Here is a 15,680-nt window from a genome sequence, read left to right on the forward strand (position 1 = left end):
CTCTGTGTTAACACATGTTTAGTAGCGAAACTACATTTTTCATTTTATAACTGCCATTATTTCATTTCACAAAATGTAAAAGTCCTCAGCATCATCCTTTACAGTTGATGTGGCAAACACTTCTTTCCTGTTTATTTTCCTCATGTTTCCTGCAAAATAAATCTATATCTCAAGTTCCTGATAGTCCATACTTCCTTCTCAACATATTCGAGACCTTCAGAGCCAGGCCCAATTTCTATTCCTGTTGTAAGGAAACAGTTACTGCTCACCAAAACACAATTTAGGATTACCAATTTTGTGAGCTCTAAACAAATGGTCCTGTTGTGCCAAAAAACAACAACAACAACAAAAAACCCACATATACTCCCCTCCCCCCCCCAAAACCAGAGAAAACAAGTAGATGCCATTTCTTTTTCTTCAAATTTTCCTCTAGCTTATTAGAGGGGCATTTAGTAGTGAACCATATGATCGTAAAAAAATTTTCTTAAATCAAATTTAAAACATGTTTGCAAAATATTTCCCAGAAAGTCTGAAAAAACAGAATCCGGTTTAAAATGCTTCTCTTCCATTTCATCTTCAGAATTTGTTTTCATTTTCATCATTGAAACTGTCTATCAAGCAAGCAAAAGATAATAGGAAATGAGGGTATTCCAAAGTGTTAATACTTCATATTTAGAGATACCACTTAAAGGTGAAGTTCATGAAAATAATTTTCCAAAAGGATGATCACCATGTCAGTAAATAAATGAGTCCTTTTTAAAATGTGGAAATAGGCAGATCTCATTATTTTGTACTTTATGTGCAGTAAGTCATCTGATTAATCTACCATGCAAATGAGTTCACTAAAAGCTATTTACAAATTACTGTGACAAAACTGCAGAAGCCTAGACTCTGCTTTAGTCTGGAGTGTCAGTGATATTTCATGCTACAGAGTATTGCTCTCTAAAGCTCCTTAGTGGCTTTATGCAATTCAGAACTTAGTGCAGCAATCTTCCCGACTCTTAAACCTCAAAACCACCTAGTTATATGTGGTAGCCATCATGTAGATCAGCTGGTGGAAGAGAACAAAACAGGACAGTAAGATACAGGGAGTGAGGGCCAACACTTCTACACTTGGGTGGGGACGGGTGCCAGCTCATAGTCTAAGGGGTTTCTTCTTTCCCCCGCTTACTATCACGACAGACAATTCTCACATCCAGCACCCACCAACTTGTTCTCATCACACATATATAATATTCATCCTTGGCTCTGCTCTCAGAAAGTTTATTACAAAGACTTGAACAATAACAAGATAGAGAGCTGGGTCAGCAGAATGAGAAACATGAAGCTAAAACGCCTTATTTCCCCCCATCTTCCCAAAACTGCCTGCTCAGCAGCAACTAGTTCTCTTCCTGGCCTGTTGCTCAGCAAAGAGAACAGGTCACCACCATGATTTCACAGGTTGTTTTTTTCATGGACTGTAATGGGAAGGAATGACTTGGTGGTTAGAAAAACAGAATGACTTATTTCTGAGCAGCTGAGATTTCCCCTTGCTTTACCATTCTTAGTTGGTTTTCTTCAGATCACAAACCAAGCGCCCCCAAATTATTTATTGTTACACACACACACACACACACACACACGTTTCTACAGTTGATCCTTCTTTGCAGATTCCAAATGTGCAAATTTGCCTACTTGCTAAAACTTATTTGTAACCCCCAAATCAGTACTAGAGGCATTTTTTGCAGGCATTAGCACACATGTGCATAGTGGTGACAGATTTTAGTCACCCAAATTGCACATTCCCATCTGAGCTGGAACAAGGTGATGCTCCATCTTCTTGGCTCAGCTCTTAGACTGTAAACAAGTGTCCCTCTCAAGGTATATTTAGAGCCATGTTTTTTTGCAGTTTTGCGATTTTTGTTGGTGATCTCACCATGTAAAATGTCCCCCAAGCATAGTTCTGCACGTCTGTCTAGTGTCTGTAAGCACAAGAAGGCTGTGGTGTGCCTCATGGAGAAAATGTCTGTTAGATAAACTTTGTTCAGGCTTGAATGATAATGTTGTTGGCTATAAATTCAATATTAATGAACCATCAGTATATATCAAATGAGATGTCTACACAGAAGCACAGTTAAAACAAGGTTATGTGTTTTATGTGTTGACAGGTTAATGAAAATAATGTGAGTAGAGACTCACAGGAACCCTACTCCATATTTCCCCTAGGAGCAATGGTTCAGTATTTGCTAATTGTCAGAGACTCACAGGAACCCTACTCCATATTTCCCCTAGGAGCAATGGTTCAGTATTTGCTAATTCTGTGTCGGCAGTGACTTTACAGAACATAACTACCACATATAATGAGATCAACTCTATAAATACATGTATGTATGTATGCTTAATTCCACTTGGAAGTTAAGATATCTTGGCAAAGAAGTGAGGAATGCCTCTCGTGAGCATGTGTCCATGACTGAAGTCAGGAAACTGGGCACTAAGAACAGGAAGGCAGTAAGGCAGGCCTGGACAACAGGGGTTGGTGCCCTCTCCTCTTTCCAGACTCCAAGTTACACCACCTACAACTGGTGCCAAGGTAGCCAGCTAGGACTTCCTGCAAACTAGATAGGTGCTAGGTTTACACAGGTGACAGTTCACCAAGGTTGAGTGCCAGGATCATTTGCTTCCACAGGCAAGCTGGAAGGGAAATCTGTCATTTAGATGCTGGGGGGGGCGGGGGCTAGACTAAGGCGGTCCTGGGGCTGTTACTTACCAGGGGAATGACGGTGGCAACAGCTCCTACACAGGCCACAATGAACAGGTGGTAAGACATGTAGAACTAGGAAAGAACAGGGCACTGACGTAAGCATTTCATGTGGAATGAAATGGCCTGTCCCCTTCTGGGGTGCCACTTCATCTCTCTCCTTTGCAGTTGTTCTCTGCAAGGCTGGACACAGGCTTATGTTGCATTCAAGTTCTGGTCATGATTTAGAATCACTTGGGAAGCCTTAAAAACTTTCTGATGCCCAGGCTGCATCCCAGACCAATTAACTCTAAACATCTGGACATTGGGTCTCAGCCATTCGTATATAATAATGCTCCCTAGTAACTGCAACATGCAGCCAAGATTAGGAGCCCCTGCTGTGAGCCAATCCATGTTATGGATGCACAAACTGGCAAGCCAGGTAGGGTAGGGGCTGATGATTTCTGTAACTCATTGCCTTCTAAAACCATGTAAGGATTTTCTTAAATATGCAGGCTCTCACCAATGCTTTTAAGAATTGTGCTTTGTAAACACTTATAAGCCAATGACTGAAGGATATTCTACACTCAAACAGTTTAAACCAAAGTGTTAGGATATACTGCCAGTTAAGGATGAATGAGAAATAGAGAAATAACAGCAAATTGGGGCCGGCCCGTGGCTCACTCGGGAGAGTGCGGTGCTGATAACACCAAGGCCCTGGGTTCGGATCCCACATAGGGATGGCCGGTTCACTCACTGGCTGAGTGTGGTGCTGACAGCACCAAGTCAAGGGTTAAGATCCCCTTACCGGTCATCTTTAAAAAGAAAAAGAAAAAGAAAAAGAAATAACAGCAAATCATTCAGGAAATATATACACAAATTCAGGGGTATCTTTTCTATGAAGATTAATTACATTTGTTCTGTGCCAAGTGTTTTACTCTGAAAAACTTTTGAAGGGAAAGGAGAAGAACCTAGATATATTCTCAGATTTGTAGGTTTGGGATCACTACTAAATTATTGCCCAAAGGAAAAGCTCCCCAATTCTTAAGGATCCTCGCCGAATGGGCTGGACCATATGAAATGGCTATTTTTGTAACTCAAAAATAGCTGAGTAGTGATGGTTACAAACAGTTCAATTTTAAAGTGTCTACAGGAAAGAGCTAGACTAAGAACATTTTAGCCATCCCTCTTGCTCTTTCTAGCTAGGAAAATCCATTTTCTCAGTCTAATTTTCTAAGACGTCGTATATGGGCTTATATGAGCCTGCCAAATTATGCCACAGGCTTACCTCATTTGTGTTGCAGATGTTCTCTAGGGTGGAGCCACATATTTTTCCTGGGAAAGTATTCCAAGGAATGATACCTGTGAAGTGCATCCCAATAGAATGTTAGTGCAAACAAAGTGCCTCCTGTTAAGAGACCTCACCACTTTGGATTCTAATTACAATGTAATTGTAAGCTATGTTCTTCATCAACAATTGATATATCTGCTATCTGCAAAACAGACATTTCATCATTAACAGTGAGCCCCATTTGGATAGTAGGGCAAGAGCAAAGTCAACTAGTCCATAAGAAATTTAAATAACCTGATATTTTTCCCCCTGCAAATTGCCATTTCATCATTAACAGTGAGCCCCATTTGGATAGTAGGGCAAGAGCAAAGTCAACTAGTCCGTAAGAAATTTAAATAACCTGATATTTTTCCCCCTGCAAATTGCACTTTGGTGGAGTTATTTGTAAAAATTGATTTTCAAAGCTAAGTTTTCCCTACAGTGAATCTGTTATCTACAGTGAAACGACTGCAGGACAACCCCCTCATAAAGCATTTGATCATGATGATGTCAAATACATTTCCTTATGAATGTCGTGGTCTGTGGACTTGCTACTCAAACTCTGTTAGAGGTCCACCATGAAATAAGTTTCAAAATTGAGAGTATATACTCAGAAAATTTCATGGACATTTGACAGTAACTTATGTTTCCTGGCATCCAATATAAAACTTTGGTCTTGTATTTGCATGTCTTTGTTTTTATATTCATTTTTATTGTGTTTTACAAATGTATTGGAAATACTTTGGGACTGAAAATCAAATTGGAAATTTTTACAAAAGGAAAAAAGGAACACTACTGTCCTTCACACCAGAGGGTGGGACAAGCACAGCCTCTGGTGTCTCTCTCAGTGTAATCCTGAGTCCTCTCTATAGTGATGATTGTCTACTGGGATGCTGCTCTTTCCCCCCCTTCGTGTGCACTTTTTAAACACAGCTCAATTAACACATCTCCCAGGAGGTAAGGAAGAATTTATTTTTTAAAAAAATCTTTATGCACCTTCTATCCTTCACACAGACCAAGAAGAAATCTTTATGCGTCAGAAGAATGGTAAATGACTAGTCCCCAAACTGTCAGTGAAATCAGTGATTTCAAGAATAACTAGTTGGGCAGGTACAGAGGATTTAAAACTTTGATTACTGATTACCAAAAATTTATGATGAAAAATATTTCTAAGAAATAGGGAAATGATATACATTTAGATACTAATCTATGTATTCTTGAAAAACCAACTTCAGGCTCTGTTTTTAAATCCATCATACAGAACAGTGTTATTGAACCTTGGTCTTTGTGAGAAAAGTCTGATGGGCAATTTTAGGCAAGTTTTATATTATGTTGTAAGATAAGATATTAAGAATAAACCACACAAGAAAAACAAGAAGGAAACATGAAATAGGCATCTCTCTCTAGAAAAGCTCTGGAAGGACAGTTATTTCCTCTTTGATCCTAATGAAAAGCTCCTTTTTGCCCTAGTTGTTTCTGCCAAGAACAGATTTACTACTATCTTGGCTGGAAGCAGTAATTGGACTCCTTCCTTAAGATGCCACCTTCTCTCACTCAGCACAGAAGGTGAGTCTTAAATTAATGGACAGGAGGAGCCAGTGTCCCCTTCTGTGTTTTGTCACAGTGAACCAATCTTAGTTTCCTACTGTGAGGATCCCATTCATTGGAGAATATGTTTCAGCTGGTTTCCAACAGCTGAAGACAGATTTTATAGAGTATATTCTGATGACTTTAAAATACATCTGGATTTTATGTTGCATTTTCAGTACAGATGAAGTTTAAGCAATTAGTCATTCTAAAAAGACTTCATTTGAAGGGTTGGACATGGAAATTAATTAAATTACACAATGCATGCAATATTATTTTGGATGGAAAGTTGGATGAAAGAAATTAAAGAAAAATATATAATATTTTAATAATGGATATGCAGAAGTCTTTTTTGATTGAACTGAATTATAAAGTAATTTTGCATTATAAAAAGCTGCTTTTACTATATACTTAATATGAAAATATAACAAAATCCTGAATGATTCTCTAGAAAGTAATAGCCTCAATGGTGTTTCCATCCAGAAAACTGGGCATATTGAGAGGAAGAGTACAAACTATTCCAATGGAAGAATGTTTGAAAGAGATCATGATGATTACAAAGATACACATGTAATAACTAAGGTCCAGGCCTATGCACAAGAGGATACAGATTTAATGCAGGGTGGGGATGGATTAAACTGAAGTACCATATTGTTGGATATCCACATAGATCTGCTCCACATCCGTGGTCCCATTGGTCTGCAGCGACTTGATGACTTCACGTGTTGGAGAACCAGCCCTCGGAGTGACTAAGAAGAGCTGATGTTGTCTGGATTTTCCAAAGCAGGTCTGTGTCTGCTTTTGGAGAGTTAGCTTGTAGGATGAGGCGGGGTTAGGAATGCAGTCCCAAGCAGTCATGGCTGGTTTGAGTCTGCTGTGATGTATCCACAGAGTGACCTCAGCCACCTGGACTGCAGTAGGGTTAGACAACAAGACAGTGAAAGATCCCCTCCATAGGGGTTTGAGTGGCTGTACATTTCATTCTTTTACCCATACAGAGGTTCCTGTCCTATAGGGATGTACAGGGGGGTTAAGGCTAACTGGAAGTCATTCTCCTACCCACTGGTAAATGGCCAGCATGATTTTTCCCAGGGCTAGGAGTTGTTGCAAAGTTACATGTCCAACCTCCATCTTATCCCCTTGAATAGCCTTGATGAGAGGGGGAAGCTTTCCGTACAGGATTTCAAAGGGGGAGAAGCCTGTGCCCTTGGTGGGTGCAGATAGGATCCAGAACAAAAACCATGGGGAGGATCTTGTTCCAGTGGAGGTGAATTTTTTATACTTCATGTGTTCAACATTCCTGAACTTTGGGGTTGATAGGCAGGATGTAGCTTCTACGTAATTTTAAAATTTCAGGCTAGCAGTTGAAGAATTTCAGCTACAAATGCTGGTCTGTTGTCAGATCCAATAACTAAAAAAGTAAAGCAGTCATGATTCAGGGTAGCAAAGTCATCAACCCAACCAGAATAGGAGCACACCAAGACCAGGAGATACTTAAAGCCTTGAGACTGGGACATTTCAGTGAAGTCCACTTCAAAGTTTTCGAAAAGGAGTTGCATCCATGGCCTGGATTCCTTGGCAGGGGGGCACTTGAGTGTGATTTGGGGTTTTGTGTGTACACAGAGAACATCATGAGCAAATTGTCCAGATCAAATGGTCAAGCTGTGGAATATGGAATAGCAGCCCAAAGTGGCTTTGGATGCTGTTTGGCAGGGGGGCACTTGAGTGTGATTTGGGGTTTTGTGTGTACACAGAGAACATCATGAGCAGATTGTCCAGATCAAATGGTCAAGCTGTGGAATATGGAATAGCAGCCCAAAGTGGCTTTGGATGCTGTTTGTCCAAAATGGGAATCTTCATGGAAATGTTCAACTATCATTGCAGCCAGGGTATTAGGGATAATCCCCATCCATCAGGAGTTTCCACCATCTTTCAGCAGAAGTGTTCCATTTTGTTTTGAGCTAGGTTACCACCTGGAGAGTGTAAGCTGGGGCCCAGTTGAGCAGAGAAGTTGTGAGCAGAAGGGATATTGATTTTTGTTGGTCTCCTGATGTGGGAGGCAGGCCTTTGGCAGCTAGCTTGGCTGCTTGATCTGCCCTGTGGTTTCCTTTGGCTTGGGAACTAGTTCCCTTTTGGTGGCCTCTACAGTGTATGACTGACACCTTTTTTGGAGCCCAAATTGCCTCCAGGATTTCTAGGACCTCTTCTTGGTATTTGATGTTTTTGCCTTTCAAGGTTATTAAGCTTCATTCCTTATATAAAGTTCCATGGGTGTGGACGTTAGTAAAGGCAAACTTAGAGTCTGTGTAAATGTTGACTTTAATTCCAGCTGCCAGCTGTAAGGCATGGGTCAAGGTGATTAACCTGGCTTTCTGGGCTGAAGACCCCATAGGCAAGGCTTTGGCCTCAATGGCAGAGTTGAGAGTGACTACATCATATCCTGCTTTGTGCTGACCATTGATGACAGAGCTGCTCCCATCTGTGTAGTACTCAACATCGGGGTCTGAGAGAGGCTGATCTTTGAGGTCTGGTCAGCTGGAGGACAATTCATTGAGCACTTCTGCACAATCATGATCTGGGGCTTCAGTTCCAAGTGGCAATAGTGTAGCAGGATTGACAGTTTTAACTGTTTCCAGATGTATTTGAAGATTTGCACATAACATCCCGTGATACCCAGTCCGGCATTAGTGAGCCAGGAATGTCCTTTAGAATCCAACAAAGTGAGGACAGCATGGAGCACCTGCACAGTGGTTTCAGCTTCAGCAACCAGAAGTGCCATGGCTGCTACTGCCCAGAGACAGGCTGGACAGCCTTGGGCCACTCTGTCCAGCTGTTTTGAAAGCTATGCCACTAGGCAGTGCCAGGATCCTAGAAGCTGAGTTAGAACTCTCACTGCAATGCCCTGTCTTTCTTGGATGTATAGAAAGTAGGGCTTTTCCAAGTCAGGCAGTCCCAGTCCTGGAGCACTGGTAAGTGCCCTTTTTATGTCCATGAAGGCCTTTTGTTGAATTGTTTTCCATGTTAGAGATTCTTCCCCCCTCCCACTTTGATTCCTTTATATAGTGGTTTGGCCAGTACTGCAAAGTTGGGAATCCAGATCCTGCAGAATCACACTGCTCCCAGGAACTCACGAGCCTGTCTTCATATACTGGGAGTCAGGATGGAACAGAGACTGTTTATGTTTCGGTCCCAGTTGGCAATATGCCCTTGGGCAATATAGAACCCCAAATATTTGACTTTTCCATGGCATATCTGGGCCTTTTTCTTAGATATCTTGTATCCTTTTTCCCAAAGTAGGTTGAGGAGGAGTTCAGTCCATTTCAAACATTCTTTGTGGGTCCTTCCTGCCAGCAGTAGGTCATCAACTTATTGGAACAGAGTGCATCCACTTTGATTCGGAAAGCCTGTAGGTCTGAAGCCAGGCTCATGCAGAGGCTTCAGACCTACATGAGGCAGCCATGTCCAAGCTAATTGCCCTTGGGTTCCTGCAGTACTGTCCCATTGGAAAACAAAGACGGGTTAACTCTGGGGGGCCAGTCTGAAACAGAAAAAGACATCTTTAAGGTCCAGACAGGTTAAGTAAGTGGCATCAGTAGGGATCAAGGTCAGAAGCATGTAGGAATTAGGGATGGCAGGTGGTTGTTGCTTGGTTGACTGCCCTGAGGTCTTGTATTGGTCAGAATTCATTAGTCCCCAGATGTTGAGCTGGCAGTAGGGATGTGTTCCAGGGGGACTGGCATGGCCTTAAGAGGCCATATTTGATGAATCTGACTAGATATTCTTTTATCCCTTGTTGAGCCCATTAGGGGATACGGTATTGTTTTTGTCAGACCAGTGTTGCCCCTAGTTTCAGTTCCACCAGGACTGGGGGAATGTGCTTAGCTAGACCTGGTGAGTTGTCTTCTGCCCAGACTCCGGGCACTCAGAAGGGAAGCTCCAGCAAAGTTGGTGTTGTAGTCTCTAGGCTAAACAACTGCCATTCTTCCCCCTGGGGAATGGTGAGGGACAGAATTTGAACTTCTGAATCTCCCAGAGTTAGGGATACTTCTGCAGACTTCAAGGAAGTTATTTGAGCTTGTAAATTACTTAACAGATCTCATCAAGGCAGGGGTACTGGGCAGTCAGGCAGGTAGAGAAACTCATGAATGACCTCTCTTTTTCCTATATTGCATTTTCTAGGCAGTAAGAAGGTTTATTTCTGTTGGCTCACTGTGGCTGTGACTATGATGGTTTGCTTCTGAGAAAAATGTCCAAGAGGGTGTATGGCTACCAAATGTTCAACTCCAGTATCCACCATGAGGTTTATAGGTTGGCCCCTACCATCATTTGGAGGGGGCTGAGGGGAAGGAAGGCTAGTTGGTCCTATTCACTTTCATATTGTTCAAGTTCAGCCAAGTTAATGAAATCTTCTGGGGTGCCTTGGTGGCCAGTTTGCCTGGGTTGTGGTTTCCTTGGGAGGCCTGTCCCTTTCTCAGGTGCTGGAATTGGCCTTAGTGGTGCCAGGCATTGGGGACACTCATTTTTCCCATGACTATGTTCATGACAGTAGGCACATTCATTGGGTCTTAGGGGTTCTGGAACTGAGCACAGCCTGTGGTTGTCCTCTGATTGACTCTTGGCCCAGGGTCCTTTTTGGGGGTCCTGACTTTTCAACCAGGGAAAAAATTAGACAGTCTACCTTTTTCTTCATTCATGCCCCCATGGAGGGCATCCAGGTCCCAATTGATGAACACCTTGGTTGCAATTTCTAGGAGTTGGGAATTATTCATGCCAGCAAATTCTTCCAGCTTTTGTAGCTTATGGTGGATATCCTCCTGTGGTTGTCCCACGGAAGCATTGACCATCCTCTGGTTGTTCAGGATCAAAGGGCGTGTAGAGGTGGAATGCCTCACAGAGTCTTTCATAGAACTGGCTGGAGCTTTCATCTGGCTTTTGGAGGACTTCAGAGATCTTACTCGTGTTGGTTGCCTTTTTCTCTCCTTTTAAGCCTCCAGGAGAGCCTCTTGGATTCAGCATCCATTGGCCCTGATCTGTGTTGGGGTCCCACTGTGGATCCTCATCAGGAAAATGNTCTCAGGTGCTGGAATTGGCCTTAGTGGTGCCAGGCATTGGGGACACTCATTTTTCCCATGACTATGTTCATGACAGTAGGCACATTCATTGGGTCTTAGGGGTTCTGGAACTGAGCACAGCCTGTGGTTGTCCTCTGATTGACTCTTGGCCCAGGGTCCTTTTTGGGGGTCCTGACTTTTCAACCAGGGAAAAAATTAGACAGTCTACCTTTTTCTTCATTCATGCCCCCATGGAGGGCATCCAGGTCCCAATTGATGAACACCTTGGTTGCAATTTCTAGGAGTTGGGAATTATTCATGCCAGCAAATTCTTCCAGCTTTTGTAGCTTATGGTGGATATCCTCCTGTGGTTGTCCCACGGAAGCATTGACCATCCTCTGGTTGTTCAGGATCAAAGGGCGTGTAGAGGTGGAATGCCTCACAGAGTCTTTCATAGAACTGGCTGGAGCTTTCATCTGGCTTTTGGAGGACTTCAGAGATCTTACTCGTGTTGGTTGCCTTTTTCTCTCCTTCTTTTAAGCCTCCCAGGAGAGCCTCTTGGTTTCAGCATCCATTGGCCCTGATCTGTGTTGGGGTCCCACTGTGGATCCTCATCAGGAAAATGTTAAGCCTCCAGGAGAGCCTCTTGGATTCAGCATCCATTGGCCCTGATCTGTGTTGGGGTCCCACTGTGGATCCTCATCAGGAAAATGGGTCTGAGCATATGCTTGGGCATTTAGCATCCCAGCTGGGGCATGGTCTTGGAGCCATTTTAGAGCTGCTTGTCTGATACAGTATCTCTCTTCTGTATTGAAGAGAGTCATTAAGAGCTGCCTGTAGTCTATCCAGGTGGACCAGCAAGTCTGGATTTATGGACTGGATCAAATCAAACATAATCTGGGGCTTTTTGGTATATGTGGGTGTATGATGTTTCCAGTTCAGGAGATCAGTCATTGTGAACAGCTGATAGATGAACGTGGGGTTTCCTCCCTGCAGGTGCCCATCCTGATCATAGTATAAGGGACCTCAAGTTTCCCAGAGTGGCATCTGGAGAGCCATCCTCTATGGTAGCCCAGTTGAAGTCTGGGTCTGGCTTGGACCATATGGGGTCAGGGTAGGTGGTGGTGGGGTCTCTGGAGAAGTGGGAGGTGAGGCTGTCCCATCTGATGGGCCAGAAGGAGATGTTGGAGTCACTGCTGGAGTGGGAGGCAGTGACAGGTTTCCATGGGGGTCATGGAGCACTTGGCCCAGTCATGGGAGGTGGCAGATTCTACAGATCTGAGGGCAGGATAACTGGTTTGGGGGCCACAGGTAGCGGTCACCTTGGTGTGAGTTTGGCCTGGGACTAACATTCCTCAGGCCAGGAGAGTTTGGCAGTGCTTTTCCATGCCGGCCTTTAACCAGGAGGGTGGAGAACAAACTAAGTCTTCCTAAGAATCAATATAGCGTATGGTCAGGGTGGCCCTGAGGCTCATTTCCACATTGACCAGTAATAGCCTGTCTGACTCGATAGATGAGAGAAAGGGCAAATGATCCCTCAGAGGGCCATCCTACATTGAAAAACAGCCAATCTACCTCACAGAATGCCCTGAGTTTATTAGGAAATAACTTGACACCATAGTCACCAGAGAAGTCCTTTTTAAAATTCTTCAGCATACAGGCAAGGGGAATTTGTGTGCTAGTTGTTCCTCCCATATTTTCCCACCCACGACTGGTGTCATAACAAACACTCTTTTCAATTGCTTCATCCATCTCTGGCCATTCACTTCTTGGCAATATTTCAGGTGCCTCTTGGCTTTGGTGAGATGGTATAATCCCCCATCAAGACCTCTCTCTTGAGAGAGTCACCCTTAGGGGCAGGAGGTCTGCCATAGACCAGTAGATTGGGACTCCACACTCCATTCACTCATTCAAATACAGTCACATGTATTCATTCACCACACAAAAAATTACCAAAATCCTGACCGGAGAATGTGGTTTCCTCCATGGAGTGGAGTACTAAGACATTCCCCGCTTTGGGAGTTGATCAGGCTCGCTCTCTACTCTCCTGAAAGTAGGAATCTGCTGGGACCTGGGTCCTTACTTTGCCTGTTGGGCAGAACTCCCCATCTGGTTCCTGTACCTCTTTGGGTTCTGTTGTGCTCAGTGTTTGTCTCCTGCACCCACCAGGCAAGGTCATTCCCACTCAGAAACCTCTCCATTGGTGCCTGAGTGTGGTCTGTGTTGCCAGGTGTCCTGGGGCCTGAGACCCAGACAGGGAGGAGGTCAAGCCACCATCTCCACCATCCTGGATGAGCCCCCATCCCATTCTCAGCTCTGACTCACATACTGTTATCAAAGCAATAACAGTGGTGCCTGCATTCCAGCACCAGTGCCACTGGATCCCAAGGCTGTGGTGCTTCCATGCATGCCCAGGCTTCAGGTCTCCATCCTTGGCCACTCTAGGGGCACCACTATTAAGTCAACTGGTGCTGCCACCACCATGAGCAGACCCACAAGCCAGACCCAGTGCTGAGAGAAATCCCCTCAGCCAAATTTCCCTGGTGAGAGAGAAAGAGATGAGAAGTTCCTAGGCAGTCAGTGTCAATGAAGAACCTAACAACCGGTGCCGTCACTATGGATGTCTACAGTGTTATCTGCTGAGAATTCTTGCAATCACTGTCAACACTGAGCTCAGCTGGCTAAGCTGGTGTCAATGAAGAACCTAACAACCGGTGCCGTCACTATGGATGTCTCCAGTGTTATCTGCTGAGAATTCTTGCAATCACTGTCAACACTGAGCTCAGCTGGCTAAGCTGCACAGAGACACAGCAGTGCTAGAATCACTGCACCCTACCCAGCAAGTGTCCTCACACCCCTCCCATAGGATGAGGTCTTTCCACAGTGAAAGTGGCCCATAAAGTCTGCAAGAAGTGACCATTTCACCAAATGTGCAGACATCAACGTAAGGTGACAAAAAAACATGAAAACCAAGGAGACATAATATTACCAAAAGAAGACAATAGTTTACCAGTTGCTGATCCCAAAGAAATGGAAATATTTAAAATGCCTGACAAATAATTAAAAATAATCGTTTTGAGGAAGCATAGCAGACTTTAAAAAAATACAGAGAAAAGAATCCAATGAAATTAGGAAAATGACAAATGCCCAAACTGAGAAATTTAACAGAAAGGCTGAAATTATAAAAAAGGAAAACAAAAAAAAAAAAAAAAAGAAAGCAGAAATCCTAGACATGAAAAATACAATGAATGAAGTGAAAACTGCAATAGACAGCATCAACAGCAGAATTGATAAAGCAGAAGAATCTATGAACTCCAAGGGGGTTATTTGAAAATATACAGGTAGAGGGGAAAAAAGAAAAAAGAATGAAAAGGAATAAAGAAAGCTTATAGGATTAGTGGCATGGCATCAAAAGAGTAAATTTTCAAATTATAAGATTTCAAGAAGGAAAAGGGAAAGACAACGGGGTAAAAGAAATAATAGCAGAAAAATTTCCAACTCCAGGGGAAGAAATAAATATTCAGGTAGAAGAGAGTCAAAAATCTTCCATCAGATTCAACCCAAACAAGACTACACAAAGACGTATTATAATCAAACTGTCAAAAATCAAAGACAAAGAGTATGTCCTAAAGACATTAATGGAAAAGAGGCAAATCACAGCCAGCCAGCAGCAGATTTCTCAGCAGAAACTCTTAAGGCTAGGAAGCTGTGGGATGATATATTCAAAGTGATGATGAGAAAAGCCACTAACCAAGAATACAATCTGTATTAGTCACTTCTCTTGCTCATAACAAAATACACAGAACTGGGTGATTTATAAAGAAAACAAAATATCTTGCTTACGGTTTCTGAGGCTGGGAAGTCTAAAGTCCAAGGAACACATCTGGTAGTGGTGACTGTGACCTCTCACATTGCAAGATTGTGGAGCAGTGAGAGTGAGAGAGCAAACTCCTCATTCACTCTCCTTTTAAAGCCCCCAGAACCATGCTCAACCACCATTATTAATCCATTCACTAGGGCATGGTCCTACAATTTAATCATCTTTTCCAGGCTCCACCTTTCAATAACCATAATACTGTCCCGGGCAAAGCTGTTTGCTGGAATTGAAGGCAAGATAAAGACATTCCTAGACAAACAAAAGCTGAGGGGGTTCATTACCAGTAGGCCCGTCTTAAATGAAATGCTAGAGGGAGTTATTCAAGCTGAAAGAAAAGGCCAATAATTAGTAACACGAAAACATATGAAAATATAAAACTCACTGGTAAAGGTAAGTACACAGTCAGACTCAGAATACTCTAATGTTTTAATGGTGGGGTGTAAATCATTTATATCTCTAGTTTGAAGATTAAAAGACAAAACTATTAGAGCCGCCTCCGTGGCTCACTCAGGAGAGTGCGGTGCTGGTAGCGCCGAGGCCACGGGTTTGGATCCTATTTAGGGATGGCTGGTGTGCTCACGGGCTGAGCGTGGTGCAGACCACACCATGCCGAGGGTTACAATCTCCTTACCGCTCAGGAAAAAAAAAAAAAGAAAGACAAAACTATTAAAAATAATAGCAACAACCATTTGTTAAGGGATATACAATATGAAAAGTTAGAAATTGTGACATCAAAAGTTTCAAATGGGGAGGACGATGCAGTAAAAATGTAGTTTTTTATGCAATCAAAGTTAAATTGTTATCACCTTATCATAGCCTGTTGTAACTATAAGATGTTTTATATAAGACTCATGCTAACCACAAAGCAAAAACCTATAGCAGATATACAATACATAAAAACCAAAGGGATGAAAGCATATAACATGAGAAAAAAATCACCTAATCACAAAAAAGAACAGCAAGAGAGGAAAAGGAATCAAAGGATCTACAAAACAACCAGAAAATAATTAACAAAATGGCTCTAATAAGTCTTTACCTATCAGTGATTTCCTTGAACGTAAACAGATTAAATTCTCCAACCAAAAGACTTAGAGTGACTAAATAGATAAAACAAAAAAA

At 42.7% G+C, this 15,680-nt stretch overlaps 1 pseudogene; it reads right to left on the reverse strand.

Moving 5' to 3' along the window:
* Positions 1-970: 970 nt before the first annotated feature.
* LOC103609691 lies at positions 971-6,491 on the reverse strand (annotated as a pseudogene).
* Between the last annotated feature and the right edge of the window lie 9,189 nt (positions 6,492-15,680).

Source organism: Galeopterus variegatus, unplaced genomic scaffold (genome assembly GCF_000696425.1).
Source record: "Galeopterus variegatus unplaced genomic scaffold, G_variegatus-3.0.2 Scaffold9955, whole genome shotgun sequence".
Classification (NCBI taxonomy): Eukaryota; Metazoa; Chordata; class Mammalia; order Dermoptera; family Cynocephalidae; genus Galeopterus; species Galeopterus variegatus.